Consider the following 20,767-nt stretch of genomic DNA (forward strand, 5'->3'; position numbering starts at 1 on the left):
GTCTATGATATTTGTTACAGCAGCCTGAACTAAGACTGTAAGGTAATCCACACTTGCACACACACGCACACACATCTATACCTATATCTTCATGTATATCTTCCTCCCTTCCTTTTCTCCCCCGCCTCTGTTTCTTTCTTCTCCCTTCTTTCCTCCCCTCCTTGGGCCTCCTCTGCAGAGCTGCCTTGCCGTGCTGTGCAAAGCCCTGTCTCGTTGGTGGGCTTGTTTGTTCCTTTTATCCTCCATCCCCCCTCCCGCTCTTCACTGACAATCATTCTAATATATTCAATGTAAACCTTTTTATTTGTAGCATTTAGCTAAAAGGCCTGGGGTCTGGGATTCCTGGATTTGAATCTCAGATCTGATATTGATTAGCTGTGGGACTTGGAGCCTCAGTTTATGTCATAACGAACCTTACCTTAGAGGGTGGCTGTGGTAAGTAAATAGACGCATACAAAACATTTAGAACATTTTCCTGCAAACTGTAAGCACTCAAGAAGTGTCCATTACAGAGTGTATTCTTGCAAAAGATATATTTGGTTCTGCATACCTGAATATTTAGATTACATAAGTGGTATCCAGTTACACATCTCATTCTAGTCCTTGTTTCATATTTGAATATATGAACGGTTATGAATGTTTCTTGGCATTGACTATTCTTTTCTCCTTTTTTGAGACTGCGTTTCACTCTTATTGCCCAGGCTGGAGTGCAGTGGCACAATCTCGGCTCTCTGCAACTTCCGCCTCCCGGGTTCAAGCCATTCTCCTGTCTCAGCCTCCTGAGTAGCTGGGATTACAGGCACCCACCATCATGCCTGGCTAATGTTTGTATTTTTAGTAGAGACGGGGTTTCACCATGTTGGCCAGGCTGGTCTCGAACTCCTGACCTCAGGTGATCCACCCGCCTCAGTCTCCCAAAGTGCTGGGATTACAGGCGTGAGCCACCGTGCCCGGCCGGCATTAAGTATTCTTTACAGAAGTGTTTCTTAATGACGACATTCTTGCTTTTCATCAATTTCTAGTTTACCAATTCAATGATTCCATATTTTTTGAACATTTAGGTTGTTCCCAATGCTTTGTTAGAAAAACACTGATTCATTTTGTACACACATTTGTGTGTAATCTCCATTTTTTTTGCCTTAGATGATGTTACCAGAAGTGAACTTACACACTTTAAGGGATCTGGCTATGTACCCCCACTTGCCCTCCAGGCAAGGTGCACTAATTTATACTCCTTGAAGCCAAATACAGGTTGCTTGTTTCCTCTTTCCTCTGTGCTATGCCCAATCTATGTGCATTTTCATTTTAAAATATAAAATTGCTGTCTCTGAGATTTGACTCTATCACAGTCCCATTGAAGGGAGTGTGAGTCTCATCTAAAAAAGCAAATGCTAGCACCGAATAAGAGGAAAATGTCTGGAGAAAGAGATTACTTTTCCTACAGCAGGAGGTAGGCAGATGACACAGATGAGAAAAAGAGCTGTTAGGTTCTTGCCATCACAGGGCACCTCTGCTTAGCACAGGCACAAGAGTTGGGGGTGAAAAGGAGGCTTGTGGGGCAGGGTTGGGGATGAGGAGGGCTCTGCCTGGTATTCCTGGAAACAAGTGGCCTCCTGGTTACATATGAAGTTCATTTTGATGGTAAGTAGGGGTTCGCCTTGCCTAATGGTAGGTTGGGTAGCTATGTGGTGATGGGAGTCATGCCTTACTTGGGAGGATCTGGGCTACAGATTCCAGATTCAGATGGAATGCTTGGCTGTTTCATCTTCATCTCCCATCATTCAGTTGTATTTATTGAGCTGGGAATGTGGGGAAACTAACTGTGATTTTTAAAAGAATTTGAGAGTGCGGCTAGAGAACAGTGTCTGTTACTCCCACTGGTAAGCATCCCTTGACCCTTGACAATATATTAGTTGGAATTTGCTGCAGGGTTTTGCAAGGGAGAGGCAAAGTATACTGGGTGGCTTGCCTGAGATGAACTAGAAAGTTCAAAAACTTAGAAAGGGGCCATGTGATGAGGGGTCCTGAATGTAAGCGGAAGATTTAGATCTGTCTTTTGGACAGCCATCGAAGGGATTGGGTATGTTTAAAAGTGGTTTCTGGCTGAAGTTGTGTATCAGTTAAGAATACTGTCAGCTGCAAGTAACTCATTTATGGCTAACAGAAGGTGGACGTGTTGAGCTGCTTTTCTCGTGGGACAAGAAGGCTGGATGTGGCAGTAGGCCAAGCCACTTCAACGCTCTGCCGTGGCATCTTGGTGATTTTCTTTCTTTTTTTTTTTTTTGAGACAGAATCTCGCTCTTTTGGCCAGGCCGGAGTGCAGTGGTGCTATCTGGGCTCACTGCAAGCTCTGCCTCCCAGGTTCACGCCATTTTCCTGCCTCAGCTTCCCGAGTAGCTGGGAGTACAGGTGCCTGCCACTGCACCCAGCTAATTTTTTGTATTTTTTTAGTAGAGATGGGGTTTCACTGTGTTAGCCAGGATGGTCTTGATCTCCTGATCTCGTGATCCACCCGCCTCGGCCTCCCAAAGTGCTGGGATTACAGGCGTGAGCCACCGCGCCCGGCCGGTGATTTTCTTAACCTCCAGCCCAAGATGTTGCAGCAGATCTAAATATCTCATTTTCACACCCTCTCCCTCCCTTCCAATCCCTTTATAGAAAAGATCCTCTTGATTTATTCAAAAAAATGCCATCATCCCTGTTGCAGACAATCTCAGGGTAGTGTCTGTGGGTTCAAGTTGAAGGTCACTGGGCTTGCTGTGAAGAGATGAGGTCTGCTGTAGAGCTCATTCCTACCTCACCTGCAGGTATCACGAAGGCAAGAAGGTGGCTGAGCAGCTGGCCACTTGGCTCTGAGTCCATCTTCTGTCTCTTCGTCTTGCCTCTTGCCACAGAATATTACTGGATAAGCAACCTGGAGTAGTAGACAGGCTCAGCCTCAGAGGCTCAGATCTGGCTTCAAATCTCAGACTCACCACTTTAGCTGCAGAAGTTTCGCAAGTCGGAGCATGCCTGTGAGCCTGTTTCCTTATCTATCAAATGACAATGAGAATGCACAGTAAAGAATTATTGTGAGAATTAGAGAGAACGAGTGAAATGTCCTCAGCACTGTTCCTGGCTCAGTGGGGCTCAATGAATGGTCATCTTTTAATGTGATTCCCACCACAAGGGGAAGAGCAGATGAGCTGGTGACTCTTCCCTGAGGAAATGGATGAAAAAGAAAATGAAAAAGTGATGGAACAGTTCAACCATTGTGGAAGACAGTGTGGCGATTACTCAAGGATCTAGAAGTAGAAATACCATTTGACCCAGCCATGCCATTACTGGGTATATACCCAAAGGATTATAAATCATGCTGCTATAAAGACACATGCACACGTATGTTTATTGCGGCACTATTCACAATAGCAAAGACTTGGAACCAACCCAAATGTCCATCAATGATAGACTGGATTAAGAAAATGTGGTACATATACACCATGGAACACTATGCAGCCATAAAAAAGGATGAGTTCATGTCCTTTGCAGGGACATGGATGAAGCTGGAAACCATCATTCTCAGCAAACTATCACAAGGACAAGAAAAACCAAACACTTCATGTTCTCACTCATAGGTGGGAATTGAACAATGAGAACACTTGGGCACAGGAAGGGGAACATCACACACTGGGGCCTGTCGTGGGGTGGGGGAGGGGGGAGGGACAGCATTTGGAGATATACCTAATGTAAATGATGAGTTACTGGGTGCAGCACACCAACATGGCACATGGATACATATGTAACAAACCTGCACGTTGTGCACATGTATCCTAGAACTGAAAGTATATAAAAAAAAAAGTGATGGAACTTGTCTTAGCCTTTGTTTCCACTATTAATTATGATAAGAGGATTTCATACAGAAGTGTGTATGTTGTGAGTTTCTAGGACTGGTTTCCATGTGAAGACAGATGTTCAGGATTAAGCCAATGCAGCACCCACTCTGCAGATGTAAAAGCCACATTATGGGCATTGCAGGCAATTGCACTCTTTGCAATCTTTAATCTGAAAAAAGGACTTCGCTTCTTATCTGCCATTTGCTTGATTATGAACAGATGTGTTGGAAATCAGGCTAATAAAGATGCAGCCTCCTCTGATGATTACTGACAACCCACCACAAATTCTGCCTTCTTAATGTGGGAGAAGGGACTAGGGACTTGGCATTGTGGAGAAATCAGCAGATGCTGAAACTATCCCCAGCCTGGAAACCACTGCACCCTGCATCTTGGAGTAGTCAAGGCGACCGGCTCCAGCTGTCCTCCATGGGATGCTTTTATGGAATGAGTTTCTGGGACAACTGCAGGGTCATCAGCAGTGGAGGGCAATAAATGGATACATGGGGGAAGGGCTAATTTCTTTTTTTTTTTTTTTTTTTTTTGAGACGGAGTCTTGCTCTGTCACCCAGGCTGGAGTGCAATGGCGCAATCTCGGCTCACTGCAAGCTCCGCCTCCCGGGTTCACGCCATTCTCCTGCCTCAGCCTCTCCGAGTAGCTGGGACTACAGGCGCCCGCCACCATGCCCGGCTAATTTTTTGTATTTTTAGTAGAGATGGGGTTTCACCGTAGTCTCGATCTCCTGACCTCGTGATCCGCCCGCCTCGGCCTCCCAAAGTGTTGGGATTACAAGCGTGAGCCACCGCGCCCAGCAGGAAGGGCTAATTTCAAAAGCAAAACTACATTCAAACATCTGGGTTCCGTTTGATGAACAGTTGGCAGTGGAAGGACTCTTACATTCCACCTAGTTCAAACTAACATGACAGATGAGAAAACTACAGCCTAGAAAGTGGAGATAAATTGCCTAAGTATGCAGCAAGTTGGTGACCGTGCCGTTGAAATCTTTCACCCAGCCATCCATCTACCTATCCACCCATCCACCCATCCATCTACCTATTCATCCCTCCATCCACCTATCCATCTGTCCATCTGTCCATCCATCCACCTATCCATCCACCCACACACCCATCCACTCATCCATCCTAGATATGTGCATAACATCTCTGATGTGCCAGGCATTGCAGTATTCGCTGAGCATGGGGCTACAACAAAAAGGTCTGATCCTCATCGTCAGAGACTTTTGTTCTAGTGGAGGAGATTATTACAGCAAATCACACACCTAATTTCAATTGAGATTACTGCTATGAGAAAAAATTCAGAATGGTAAGAAAGAGTCTGGGGGGTCTGGAAGGACCCCTGAGGAGATAAGCTTTAAACTGAGATCTGAAGGATGAGTAGGACAAGCCAGACAAAAGAGTCTAGGTTAAGGGGAGTGTTTCAGGCTGACAGAAGACTATAGAAAGGCGTGTGAAACCTTGAGAAAATGAAGGAAGCCTAGAGATGCTGGGGAGGCAAGCAGCATGAGAACCCAGGCTTATAATCCCCAGGCTTTCCACTTTATTCCTTAGGTCCCATCCCATGACTTTGTGGCTTATGGAATCAGTCTCTCTCATTTTCTTGTTTGAAAAGGATTGGTGATAAAAAATACTTAGCTTATTTGCTTGAGAGAAGGTCTATTCTATACTGGACTAGGATTTTGGGGGGTGAGGGTGGGTAGAGGAGAAGACTATGATTTATAAATAATAAAATACTAACTAATGTAGCACACATAATAAAGACAATTTATTATTTTTCACAATGAAAAGTCTGAAGTTCAGCATCCCATGATGGAATTAATTCCCAGTGATGTCAGGACCCTGGGAATGTCTGCAGTTCTCCTGATCATTCCAGCATAGTTGCAAGGTGACAGGTGTTTCTTTAGGCATCACATCCTCCTAGGACTACCTCTAAAGGCAGGTAGATAGAAAAGTGACCTCTGTCCTTTTACTAGGAGGAAAAACTCTCAGGAGACCTATCGCATGCTTTGCCTTATGGCTCCTTGGCTCAAACTGGGTCACGTGCTCACCACTGGCTGCAAGAGATGTTGGGAAAGTGGTTATCTTGGAGGCAAGGAAGGAGGATTTGCAGATGGCCCCTGGGCCACCAACTGACACTGTCTATGGGAAACCCCCAGCTGTCAAGGCAGTAAACCCATCAAAAGGAATGAGATCTGTTTCCATTCCCAACAATGTAGTCCTGGTGACTATTCGCACAGTTCATGTTTGTCGATATTTTAATGTGTGATGTGGCACAGAAAAAGCATTTGACAAAATACAACACATGGTCATTAAGAACTAGAAGGAAACTTCCTCAAGTTGCTAAAGAGCAACTGAATAGTCATATAGAAAAAAAAAGATATCTTACCCCACCTCACACCGTATACATAAGTTAAAATTTATCAAAGAGCTAAATGTAAAAACTAAAACTGAAATTTCTACAAGAAAAACATAAGGAACGTATTTCCACAAATTTGGGGCAAGCCAAGTTTTCTTAGACCTGACAGAGCACCGAACAGAAAAAATTTTGATGAAATGATACTTATCAAAATTTAAAATTGTTCTCTTTAAAAGTATTATTAAAAGCTTTAAAAAGGCTGGCTGCAGTGGCTCATGCCTGTAATCCCAGCACTTTGGGAGGCTGAGGCGGGTGGATCATGAGATCAGGAGATCGAGACCATCCTGGCCAACATGGTGAAACTCCATCTCTACTAAAAATACAAAATTAGCCGGGCGTGGTAGTGGGTGCCTGTAGTTCCAGCTACTTGGGACGCTGAGGCAGGAGAATCACTTGAACCCAGGAGGCAGAGTTTGCAGTGAGCTGAGATAGCACCACTGCATTCTAGCCTGGAGACAGAATGAGACTCCATAAAAAAACAAAACAAAACAGAAAAAACTTTAAAACTACTACTAAAAGTTAAAAAGCAAAGCAAGCCACTCAGGCTGCAGGAAGTATTTACAAAACACATGTCTAGAGGGAGGATTGTATCCAAAATACATAAAGAACTGTTAAAACTCAATATTAGGAAGATAACCAATCCAACTTTACAAATGGTTAATGCTTCTGGACAGACCCTTCACAAAGAAGATACATCAATGTCTATTAGGCATACAATAAGATGCTCATCATCACCTGTAATCCCAGCACTTTGGAAGGCTGAGGCAGGTGGATCACTTGAGATCAGGAGTTTGAGACCAGCCTGACCAACATGGTGAAACCCTCTCTCTCCTAAAAATAAAAAAATTAGCCAGGCATGGTGGTGGGTGCCTGTAACCCCAGCTACTCAGGAGGCTGAGGCAAGAGAACTGCTTGAACCCAGGAGGTGGAGGTTTCAGTATGCCAAGATCACACCATTGCACCTCAGCCTGGGTGACAGAGTGAGACCCTATCTCAAAAAAAAAAAAAAAAAAAAAAAAAAAAGATGCTCAGCGTCACTAGTCATCAGGAAATGCACATTAAAATGATAGTATACTAACACTATGCACCTGCCAGACGGCTAAAATTAAACTAAAACTGCCAAATGTTGGAGAGGATGAAGAGCAACTGCAACCCTCATACACTGTGTGGGAGTGTAAAATGGCACAGCCCCTTTGAATATCAGTTTAGCAATTTCTTATAAAGTTAAATGTACAATTACTGAGTGACCTAGCAATTTTGCTCTTAGGTATTTTTCCCGAGATAAATTAAAACATTTGTTCACAAAAAGATGTGTATGCAAATGATCAGAGCAGTTTCATTTACAGTAGCCAAAAGCTGGATACAACCCAAAGGCCCACCAACAGGGTAATGGATATGCAAATTGCGGTAGATCTATACCATGGGACGCTACTCAGCAATAAAAAGGAGCACATTCCTGATACAGGAAACACTGTCGATGAAGTTTAAAACATTACTCTTTGTGAAGGAAGTCAGATGCAGTAGGGTACATACTGCGTGATTCCATTTCTATGACGTTCTGGGACAGGTTGAGCTAATCCATAGCTATAGAAATTGATCTGTGGTTGCCTGGAGAGGAAGATTGATTGGGAAGGGGCATAAAGGAATTTTCATGGTGATATAAATGAACTAAGTAAAAGACATCTTTGTTGGAGTTATGGTCACATGGCACATATATTTTTCAGAATTTAAAATGAGCACATTTCGTTGTAGATCAGTTTTACCTCAATAAGATTGATTTTTAAAAAATCTGTCCAATAGCAGAAAAGGGTGTACATGTTATCTCTGGCCAATGCAAATGTCTGCTTCCACTGCTTAAAAAGGGGGCAGTATTTTCATCTTGCGGAAGGCGTGGAGAGGGTTGAGATCTTTCCAGGGACAGCTCCAGTATCACAGGTGGGTGTTAGGTAAGAGCTTTGAATTGGTTTTTTATTGGGAAAATGTCTGTATCATGCAATCAGGGTTTGCTTCAACCTCAGGCTCACTCTGGGCTTCACCAAGGCAAGATTCGGGCACTCTTCTGGCTACACACACATCTTCACACTCACACCACAAACACACACATATATGCAGCCACCCCACACACATATTCACAACCTGCACACACATATATGTACATTCATTCTCAACACACATACACACATTCACACCGACACCACAGACACACACACAGAAACACAACACACACACCACCCCCTGCATACACACATTCACACCCACACACCTACTGAAAGATAAACTTGGGCACGTCAACATTCTAATGAGTGTAATTCAGCAAACAGCGCTTCATGGATCAGGCAGCTCCAGATCGCAGGCTGCTCAGGGCTCCCCCGAGGGGCGCAGGGGAGGCTTTTATAAGATGCTCCCCAAGCGGGACAAGGACAGACTGGATTCGTTTACTGGAAAGTCCCTGAGGGAGGTGACTTGGCAGTTTCTGATTAGGAAGCTTAAGCTGTTTTCCAGGGGCTAGTACCGTTCACTCTACGTTGGCATTCGGGTTGCCAAGCACATACATTCACGCTGCACGCACACACACCACACACATATGCATATACATCATACTCACAGCACATGCACCACACACACCCACATGCATATATATACACATCACAGTACAGTCACATGCATATCTATAAACATCACACACACATTACACACACATCCACACTCACACCCCACGTGCATTTATATACACATCACACACACATTACACAGACATCCACACTCACCACACTCACACCCCACATACATTTATATACACATCACACACATCCACACACACCATGCACTCACACACCATGTGCATGTGTTCACATCACACCTACAAGATGCACCAACACTCACACACCACATGCATATATATACACTTTGCACACATGTACACACATCACACATTCAAACCACACACACATACCACATGCATATGTGTACACATCACACACATGCACACCCAGATGTATACACATCACACACACACATCCACACATCCCATACACATCCACACACACACACACACACCACATGCATATGTATACATATCGTACACACACATCACACATTCACATGTACCACACACACCACACACGCATATATATACATCACATACATGCATATATATATATATACACATCACATACACACATCACATGTGTATATATATACACACACACCGCACACACATTCACACACATACCAGAAACACCCCCATACACAGAACGTGGAGACTGGTGTCTCCTCTAGAGAAATGCAGCATGGGCAGAGTCGGGCCTGGTGGGACGAAAAGCCACCTCTTCCCCAGGCGCCTGCACTGGGGTGAGCATCAGGCACTTACTGGGGTGTGCGCCTTGCTGAATATGTCCCTGGGGTGGGCACCAGAGCACCTGCTGATGCTGCACTACTGCCTAACCAGAACTCCTCCCTGCCTGAGACACAGAGCTGCTTTCCCATGGCAGTCAACAGGCTGAACCACGGAGGTGAAGCCATTGTCCATGTGCACAGGTGTAGGGTGAACCATGCCCTTGGTTCCAGCTCCCCACCCTCAGCCTGCTGTTGCTGAACTGAGAGAGCCCACGTGCGTGGGATGACAGGCTCCGCCCCTTCATGTGGCCTCAGCCACGTGGCTCACTTGGCCAATGGGATGTGAGCAACCACAGCGGCAGGGCTCACGGTTTCTTTGCCAGGCCATGAGCACGTGCTGGGCTAAGGCTGCAGTGAGAGACGGCCGCCCAGGTCAGTAAGGCCAAGAGCAGTGGAGCTACCCAGCAGACTCGAGCTCACCCTGGACGCATGCACCCTCTGCGCCTGTTGTGCTTCTGTTCCCAAGGTGTTGTGCTGGTTGCTATGCGGTACTGTTTCATCAAGCATAACCAGTAACACCTGACAAGTGTTTAGGTCACAGCCTGTGCCCACGTCTGACTCCAGCATCCCTGTGCCTCCACTTAGTTTGTACTGCGGTTCTCATAATCATTAGCATTCTCATTGAAGCCCAGGGTTTAAATTCTTGGAGAATGTAGAAGCTATTGTTGGGTGAGTGGGCTTTAGCTTTTGAGGCTGGCAGGGTGAGTGGGAGGGATGTGATCTCAACAGTTTGTGGAAGTCAGAATACAGTCCGTGCCATGTGGTGGAAGCCTGCCCACATGTCCTGGTCTGCTTCTCATCTTGTTAGATGGAGGCCCCCAGTCAGCCCCTTTCCTTCCTGCTCAACCATGGCCACGTGCCTGGCAAAAGTCCTCTCTTATTTTCCTCTACCCCGCTAGGAAATACTGCGATTACGGATCCTAACACCAATACCAACAGTGAAGTGCACTGAGAACACGCTGTCTGACAGTGGCCACTCTAAGTGTTACACGTATATATTGTCCCATTTAATCTTTCCCACATACGGTGGGGTCTTATCATGCCCATTTTACACATGGGAAAACTGAGGGCCGGTTCTTACAACCCTGATCAAAGTGACCTCACCATTGGTTTCTGGAAGAACTGCAGACTAGGGAAGTGGTGTTTCTATGACTGAGCATCTGAAAATGTTATTGCGAGGATTGGTGATGACATGGACATTCGTGGTGTTTTTGTCACTCATTCAACAATCTGATTTGATGGTAATCATTATTCATGAGGTCATATGACAAAGTGTTTCAGCTTCAAAATGCATGAAACAAAAACTGATAGAGCTAACAGGAGAAAGAGTGAAATCCATAACTACAGTTGGAGAATCCAATACTCCTATCCCAATAATTGATGAAACAAATAGACAAAAATGATCATGACATACAGAAAACTTGAACAACACTCTAAAGCAGCCTGATTTAACTGACAGTTACAGAACACGCTGCCCATGTGCACGTGGCATGCTGACCAAGGGAGACCATGTTCTGGGGCACTATGGCCCATGGCCTATGGCCTGTTTCTTATTGTGCAGACCATGACCTAAAAGTGATTTTTATATTTTTGAAGGGTTGCACAAAATAAAACAAAACTAAAGAAAGAAGAACATGCAGCAGTGACACTCTGTGGCTGGTAAAGCCTAAAATATTTGCTCTCTGGCCCTTTCCGGAAAAACCTTCTCTGCCCCTGTTCTAGGTCAGAAAATAAGACTCAATAAATTAAAAATAATTTTTTAAATATTTTTAAAATTTAAATTTAAACTTGACCACATTTAAATTTAAATTTAAATCTGACAACAGTGAAATTAAACTAGAAACCATCAACATTAAGGTATATGAAAAAAATCCCCAAATATCTGGAAATAGACCAATGAAATAGACCAGAGTCCATCAACAGGTGCTTTCTGAGGGATGTATTACACAGTGAAGAAGGCACTCCAATACATTGTGAAGAGTATCTAGCATTCAGTAGTTTTGGGACAACTGGAAAAAGCATGAAAGTAAAAAACTGAACTCTAAAAATGTTAGGAATAAATGTAGAAGAACACATTTGCAACTTTGAAGATAGAAAAACTTTCCTTATAACATAAATGCAAAAGTAAAAAAGGAAATAAATGACAAATTGAACTATGTAAAAAATAATATGATAACACCATAAACAGTGAAAATTCAGGTAAGCAATTGGGAAAAAATACTTGAAAAATATGAAACAGAGGAGTGAATAATATCCAAGATAGTCAGAGCCCGCTTAAAAATCAGGCATAAAAAGATAGACACACACATAGGTGTATACATAGAAAAATGATCAAAGGATAAGCTTTGGGAGGCTGAGGCAGGAGGATGGCTGAGGCAGGAGAGTTGCTTGAAGCCAGGAGTTAGAGACCAGCATGGGCAACAAAGTGAGATCTTTGTCTCTACCAGAAAAAAAAAAAAAAAAATTAATTGGGCATAGTGGTGCACACCTGTAGTTCCAGGTACTTGGGAGGCTGAGGTGAGAGGATCCCTTGAGCCCAGGGTTTTGAGGCTTCTGTGAGCTATGATGGCACTACTGTACTGCAGTCTCTGAGGCAGAGCAAGACTCAGTCTTTAAAACAAACAAACAAAATAACCCCAAGATATTGTTTTTCTTTTATCAGTAATAATGAAAGAATTGATCATAGCCAGCAATGGGGATAAGATGGAGAGCAGGGTGACTCTATTGGTGGCCCATAAATTGGTATGTTGTTTTTGGAATCAATTAGACAATACCTATTCTAATCGAAAACTCCTAATCTCTTCACCGCAGACATCAGTTTTGGTATCCATTTTGGAAAATAAATACCCACATGTGCACAAAGAGGCAGGTCTGAGGTATTCACTGGAAACATTTTTATGATAGTATCATGAGTAACGCGGGGACATGTGACCACTCCCTGCTGCTCATCTGGATCTCTAGGTATCTTTGCAAACCCCACCGAGCTTGGGTGCTTAAATGCCAATTTGTGACAATTGGAAGTACCGAAATGACTATCAATATAAAAATGGTAAAACAAACGATAATGTTTCTACACTGAATATTGTGCATTGGTTTAAAAAATGAGGTGGTAAAGTACTGTAGGCATAGAAAGGTCTCTAAGACATATTGCTGGGAGAAAAAGTAAGCTTCTGAATAATGTGTTCCATATTGTGCCATTTATGTGTAAGAACACAAGGTGGTAAATATTATATGTATACACATTTATATGTGTGTGGATTCACAGAACACTGTCTTGAGGGATACATAGCAAATTGGCCAGCAGTTTTCTCTTGGTGTAGAGCTTATAGGTGGTTTTCATCATTTCTCTGTGCTTTTGTCTATTTTTCGAGATAGTGATTACTTTTGAAATTTAAAAAAAGTTAAAAATCAGCACGTGAGTGATAATGAGTTTTACAGCGTATTTTTCTACTCTATAAGGGAAACCAGTCTTCCTGCCGTTAAGTCCAGGCAAGTTCGATATGCTGTTCAGTTTTCAAAGCTATGTCCATTTATAATTTTATTTTATCCTTGTAAATCCATCCTGAGCTGAGGGAGCTAATCGGCCTTCGTGTGAGGGTGCCTGAAGATGTTTTGGGCATTTTTATTTTATTCTCAGCTCTAATTCGAGGAGGGAAGAGTTGGCCTTTTCACCTAACATCTGATATATCCCTCTCACACTCCTTAATACTCTGTCTCCCAGGAGTGGCCTCATGCTAGACCCTCCGGAATCCAAGGCCCCTTGGTGATGCATTCACCCAGGGTGACAGAAGACCCTAACCCAGGTGACAGGTAAGGGAGCCACATCGCCAGGCCAGCACCCGCCCCACCCCCCGCCATCCTGATCTCCAGGAGTCTTTGTATACCCCACCAAGCTTGGAAGCTTAAATCTCAATTTGTGACAAAGCTTACAGAGACCACACTAAATAGGAAGTCTTCACTTTTCTGAGCATATTGGAGACCTAAGAGGCCGAGGAGAGGAGCATTGGAGGAATTTCTGACGAGAAGGCAGAGGAGGAAGCAGCGGGCCAGGGAAAGGGGAACAAGTGTCCAGGATGTCACCTTCCTGGTTCAAAGTCTGAGAGAGTGCCTAAGGGAAAACTGCCTTCTAAGGGCAGCATTGTAGGCAAATGCTGCTTTCTCTTCCCAACTCAGCCACCCCAGAGCCCTCGGAATCCTGGTTCTAGTGTTCTGCGGTAGGTTTGTCCAATCCTGCGTCATGAAGCACTGCTGAGTGGGGACATTGATTTAGCCAGCTGCAGCCAAATTATGAAAGTAAATATACACTTAGAAAAATGAAATAGACCAGCACTCCCAAACTGTAATATACATCATCATGCTGCCGGGGGAGCTTGTTAAAATGCAGGTCGACACCGTGCAGGTCTGCAGTGGGGCCCTGGATTCTGCATTTCCAACTCAGATGATTCTGAAGCCACTGGTGCAGGGACCACACTTTGATTAGCAAAGGATAAGGTGTTAAGCTGGACCAGACTGGGACAAAATGTTTCAGCATGCAATGCACGTCAGATCACATCTAGTTTTTTGAGCATTTACTTCAAATGGATGTGTGTACACGTGTGGGTACTGTGTTGACATGCGTGCTCTTGTAACGGAATGTGGTTCAAAACACTGAACTAGAAGTAGGACTCAAGTCAAAGGAAGACACACTCAGGTGGCCTCTGACTATGCATCATTTTGACTAGATTTTAAACATGAAGACGTCCATCAGGAACATACTTCTTATCTAGTCCCACGTTGCTTCCAACACGAACATTTGAACCTGTGCCATTTCCTGTGGCAAGGGCTTACACAGAGGGGTGAGAAGGGCATATCTATTTTGGATTCTCATTTCAAAACCTCCCAATATCATCGAAATCAACTGGCACAAACAGAGCGCCTGGGAGTTTCTTTCATAGAAATGGCCAAGTTCGTCTATCAATGGAGCACACGCGAGCCGGGCGGAAGAACGCGCCAATGGCCGCTCCATCAACTGTGGCAGATGTGTACATTACGCCTTTTGATCTCAGAGGATGCTGTATTTAGATGACATAATATGCTTTTGGTTATCTTTCTTGAAGGTAGAAGGGGACGTAAGCAGATATCCACTTTTGCAAGATAAAATTAGCACCTCTTTGCTGGAAGATAAACATTTCGGCAGGAAAGCCCTGATTAAAGTACAAAGCAGCCGGGGGGTATTAGGCTGCACCCCTTTGAGCGAAATTCCTATTTATAATAAAAGGAAATAACATTGGTATGACATAGGGCAACAAAGAGAAGCCACCTACCACAGCCTCAAAGAAATAACGTCGTCATTGCAGGCTTTCTGGAAAGTTCCACTATGATTTGGTTCCACAAAGGCCAACACTGGGGTTTAGGGGAGGAAAGGGGAGAGGGAGGCATTCCATTGGTCTAGACCCTTTCTGCTCCCATGCTTCAGGGCTGCAGGAACAGTTGCGTGGTTTGCTGACTACGCAGGGCAGCCTGGCTGGGGCGGGGAGTGGGGGCAGCTGTGAAGCCATTCACCCCAGTGGAGAGCCCGGTCTGCCTGCAGAGGGACACTATTTTGATCATTCTGGCAAAGGCACCTGGTGGGCTCACCAAGGCAGTCCTTCTATTCCTCTAAGATACCTCTGCCCACTCCCATTTCTGTGCTGTGTCCACAGAGACCCATGTTCCCCAGAATGATGTTCCCTCTCAGTAGCCACTCATGGAACAGTGGATAGGAAAATCCCTGGTCTCACTTGCAGCCGGGAAGACAGTCTAGCAGTGCACGTTGTTCCAGACTCTTCATCTTTCTCCACTGGATGGCCGTCTTTCAAAATCGCAGCACGCTAGCGCCAGGAAGCTGCCTAAACTGTGTTTGCTGAAACTTGCAGAAATTCCCAGCAGCTTTCTAGCTCCTTACTTCTTCCTTTCTGCAGGAGGCATGTAAGGAAGTCCAGTTATTCATTCAACAGATATTTATGGCTGTTTGTTATGTACCAGGCACTGCCAATGCTGAAGGTCCATGGTGGTGAGGCAGTGGTGAGCCCTGTCCTCACCGCCTGGCAGAGATGGCAGGCCAGGTGTGGTGAGGGCCATGGGAAGGGGATTTCACAACACAACAACCCTCGAGACTCCGGGGTTTGGCCTCTGCATGCATCCAAGGGATGAATCAGAGGCATCCAGATAATGAGGGGAGACCGACGGAGAGGAACCTGCATGTGCAGTGTCTCAGAGCAGGTGGCTTGAGGGTAGATCTGCTTGGCTGGGCTCCACAGATGGGAGAAGGCTGGTGTGGGAGCGAGGACCCAGCATTCGGAGCCCCGTAAAACACACAGGTACCACACATCCCAGTTCGCCTGTTGCATGTCCCAAGTTTGTGACTGTTGTTCCACTGTAATTATTGGCAACATCCCCCTGGACTCTCAAAAGTGTCCAAGTTGGAACAGCGAACCATACAGACACTCTAGGAAGGATTTAATAAGCAAGAAGATGACATATTTGTGCTTGTTGATGAAAGCACTCAGGCTGCCCTGCAAGAATGGCTCAGAGTCAGAGAGGGTGGATGGGGAAAAAAATGGCCATTGACCAGGGTAATGGCTTTGAGGGAAAAGATATAATTAGAGCTTTGGGAGGTTCCTAGACACTGGCTCTGAACTGATACTAATTCTAGGAGACCTAAAAAGTCACTGGGTTTACCAATATGACCAGGGGCTTATGAAGCTGACTGATCTGTGGAGTTCTAGCTTAGGTCTCTCCTAGTGTGGGCGCGGCGGGTCCCTGAACCTGTCCTCTGGTTATTTCCCCAGTGCTAGGGTGCATCATTGGAATAGACACACCCATTAGCTGGCGGATGATGGAGAGAGAAAAGGGGCTTGTCGGGCAATTTCTGGTTACAGTTGATTACAGCGATTGTGATTCCAGGCTGCTCTTCATTTATGCACGGTCCTGGGTTACCTGAGAGTAGGGACTGTCCAGAAGGGGCTGCCTGCCATTTTCAGAATCCCCTTCAGGTTTGGGCTCACTAGTGGACATGCACAGGCCTTATGTTAACCCTTTGTTTCTCCTACTTGGGAGCTCCCGCAGCACCCAGCTAAAAGGGGCTCCAAAATTATAAAGATGCATGGATTATAAAGATGCATGGGTTATAAAGATGCATGGGCTGTAAAGATGCATGGATTATAAAGATGCATGGGTTATAAAGATGCATGGGCTGTAAAGATGCGTGGATTATAAAGATGCATGGGTTATAAAGATGCATGGGCTGTAAAGATGCGTGGATTATAAAGATGCATGGGTTATAAAGATGCATGGGCTGTAAAGATGCATGGATTATAAAGATGCATGGGTTATAAAGATGCATGGCTGTAAAGATGCGTGGATTATAAAGATGCGTGGGTTATAAAGATGCATGGGCTGTAAAGATGCGTGGATTATAAAGATGCATGGGTTATAAAGATGCATGGGTTATAAAGATGCATGGGTTATAAAGATGCATGGGTTATAAAGATGCATGGGTTATAAAGATGCGTGGGTTGTAAAGATGCGTGGATTATAAAGATGCATTGGTTATAAAGATGCATGGGCTGTAAAGATGCGTGGATTATAAAGATGCATGGGTTATAAAGATGCATGGGCTGTAAAGATGCATGGATTATAAAGATGCATGGGTTATAAAGATGCATGGGCTGTAAAGATGCATGGATTATAAAGATGCATGGGTTATAAAGATGCATGGGTTATAAAGATGCATGGGTTATAAAGATGCATGGGTTGTAAAGATGCGTGGGTTGTAAAGATGCGTGGATTATAAAGATGCGTGGGTTATAAAGATGCATGGATTATAAAGATGCATGGGCTGTAAAGATGCATGGATTATAAAGATGCATGGGTTATAAAGATGCATGGGTCATAAAGATGCATGGGTCGTAAAGATGCATGGGTCGTAAAGACGCATGGGTCGTAAAGATGCGTGGATCATAAAGATGCGTGGATTATAAAGATGCGTGGATTATAAAGATGCATGGGTTGTAAAGATGCCTGGGTTATAAAGATGCATGGGTTATAAAGATGCATGGATTATAAAGATGCATGGGCTGTAAAGATGCATGGATTATAAAGATGCATGGGTTATAAAGATGCATGGGTTATAAAGATGCATGGATTATAAAGATGCGTGGGTTGTAAAGATGCGTGGATTATAAAGATGCATGGGCTGTAAAGATGCATGGATTATAATGAAGCCTGAACTCATTGACATCTTCCATAACAGTGAGGGCCGACATGGCCTAGAGCTCATGCTGCTATTTTATGGTTCACACCTCTGAAGAGGGCAAGGACTTGGCCTGAGCCCACACTTCCTGCTTTAGAGGGCCCTCCCCACCCTGCATTCAGGCCCCCAAAGCTCCTCATCCATCCTGGCTTTGCAGCCATTTATACCTTGATGTGAATTTCTGTTCTAGCATTTCCATTCCTCTTGGGGGAAGGTGCGTTTTTAGGGATCACGTTTTGTGGTGAAACATTTCAGTGAGGCAGAGACAAGAGACGCTTTTGGGGTTTGCCTGTGATAACATGGATTTCCCCTGCTGTCCTTGTCGGAGGATCACTGAGCCCTTGCCCGTCAGTTCTTCAGGCTGCCCGGGGCTGCGGTGGCTGCACCTGCTCCTCTAGGGAGGATCCCAGGGGCTTACCTCCCTATATCTGACATCCCCTCCTTGACTCTGAGTCTCTTTTGATGACAGACACATTCCGTGAAACCAAATCTCTGTTAGCCTTCCTGTCATCACCTGTGTGGCTCTTCCGAATGCAGCCTCTGTTTAGCTCATCTGGAAAAACAGTCCCTCCACCCCCACCCCATGTTCCCTCTTCCAAATGAAAATTTGTTTTCATTTTTGAGAAATAGATTTGATATTTGATACATCAAAGAGAGGAGGAAAAGTTTTGATGTAATTTCTACTTTACAGTCAGGATAGATTTTAATCACATCTTTGTGAGCCTTATTTAGGGGCTTGGCATAATTCATCTGGGGCTGCTTCAAGGATTCTTTTTGCTTAAAACCTCCAAGATCTTCCCTGCTTAGAGGGAATATTCCCTGCAGGCTTTTAAGTGTCACCTGATCCACTTCAGCACTTAATCCAGCCCACAGCAGATTCAGACAGGCACTGGAAAGATAGTAGTGTGCCCCTATGCCCTGGGAGATTCAACAGAAATGCAATACTAAACCTCCAAAAATGTAAGAAAAGCCAGCAGAGAGCAGAGGATCATAATTGCATTTTGCAGTCATCATATTTCGTGTGTTGATTTGCTTTATTGGTTCATCTTCTGTCACTTACTCCTTCTGTTAATTGTTTTCTGTTTTTATGCCTTTTCAGTCATCTTCTTTGTAAGATACAGTAGTCCCCCTTTGTCCTCAAGGGAGGTGTTCAAGACCCCCAGTGGATGCTTGCAACTGTGGATAGTATGGAACTCTGTGTATACTAGGGTTTTCCTGTACGTCCCCACGATAAAGTTTAATTTATAACTGAGGCACAATACGAGAGTAAGAACAATGAATAATCATAAAATAGAACAGTAACAATATACTGCAATAAAAGTTATGTGACTGAATTCCTCTCTCTCTGTCTCTCTCCCTCTCTCTCTCTCTCAGCGTCTTATTATACTGTGCTCACCTATTTTCAGACCCCCATTGACCCAGGGTAACTGAAACCTCGGAAAGCAAAACTGCAGATAGGCGAGGACTACTGTAGATTTATCTTTCTTGGCTTTTAATTTTTTCTTTCTTTTAATTTTTACTTAATTGTAAGTTGCAATCAAAATGCAACGTACATACAGGAATAGGGTACAGAGTACACAAACCTTAAATGTATAGCTTGAAGATTGTCACATATGTGGACACCCAGAGGGTCCTCCCTGTAAATCCTGCAGCCACCTCAGAATACTATCCCAGAGATGGCCACACTTCCAATTTCGACTCTCAGTGTATTTGGAAAAACACCAGATTCCTAAATCGTGTTCTTGACATGGATGCCCTCACCTGCTGGTATCGGTTAACTCTCTCCTCTGGACAATCTGCCATGGTCTGAAGCCTTCCTGTGACCTTCCAGGATCCCAGACAGTGGGGCTCACTTGAACGCACCCCATTTTCCAGCCTTCCCAGACCGGCTTCTGTCTTTTGGGATAAATTCAAGGTGTCACTGAGTCCTCTCTCAGCCTCTTCTTCAGCAGCCTTGGCTCTCACCACTGCTGAGGCAGAACTTCAATGCCAGGCCTCTGCTTAACTGTTATTGGCCAAACAGTACAATACGATTGATAGGGACCTCAATATAATGGGGACCTCAAGATAGGGACCTCTACCCATCCATGTCAATCTTGAATTATAACTGGAGTCCGGCTGGGCATGGTGGCTCACACCTGTAATCCCAGCACTTTGGAAGGATGAGGTGGGAGGATTGCTTGAGGCCAGGAGGAAAAAGCCAGGTGTGGTGGGCCATGCCTGTGGTCTCAGCTACTTGGGAGGCTGAGGTGGGAGGATTGCTTGAGCTCAGGAGTTCAAGGCTGCAATGAGCTGTGATCATCACGCCACTGGGTGGAGAGTCTGGATGACAGAGTGAGACTATCTGAAAAGGAAAAAAGACAAAACAAAGAGAAGCCTGAAGGTGAGAGTCTGAAGATGGACTTCCTAACTCCCTAACTCCACTACAGTCGAGACTTTGGGTAAGTCTCTTACTCCCTGCAAACTTCGCATCAGTGATGGCAAATTCACAGTGTTCACCACCGCCTTCCTCCCGGCAGACATCACCTGTCCCTCCTTCGGCTCCCTCCTGCCCAGGCTCGACAAAGCATCTAAATGACCAGTTTTCAGCCTCAGCTGCACATTAGGGTCACATGGGAGCTTTGAAGAAATCCCGGTACCGGGGTCCCGCTCCCAAATATTCTAATTCAGTTAGCCGGGGGTGCAACCTACCTAGGAGGTTTTTAAACCCCACCGCCCAGCCCCCACTCGGTGATTCTAAAGTATATTAAAAGTTAAGATCTGTTGCTCCAAATCCTTCTCAAACAAGACTTCAGG

Source organism: Nomascus leucogenys, chromosome 2 (assembly GCF_006542625.1).
Source record: "Nomascus leucogenys isolate Asia chromosome 2, Asia_NLE_v1, whole genome shotgun sequence".
Classification (NCBI taxonomy): domain Eukaryota; kingdom Metazoa; phylum Chordata; class Mammalia; order Primates; family Hylobatidae; genus Nomascus; species Nomascus leucogenys.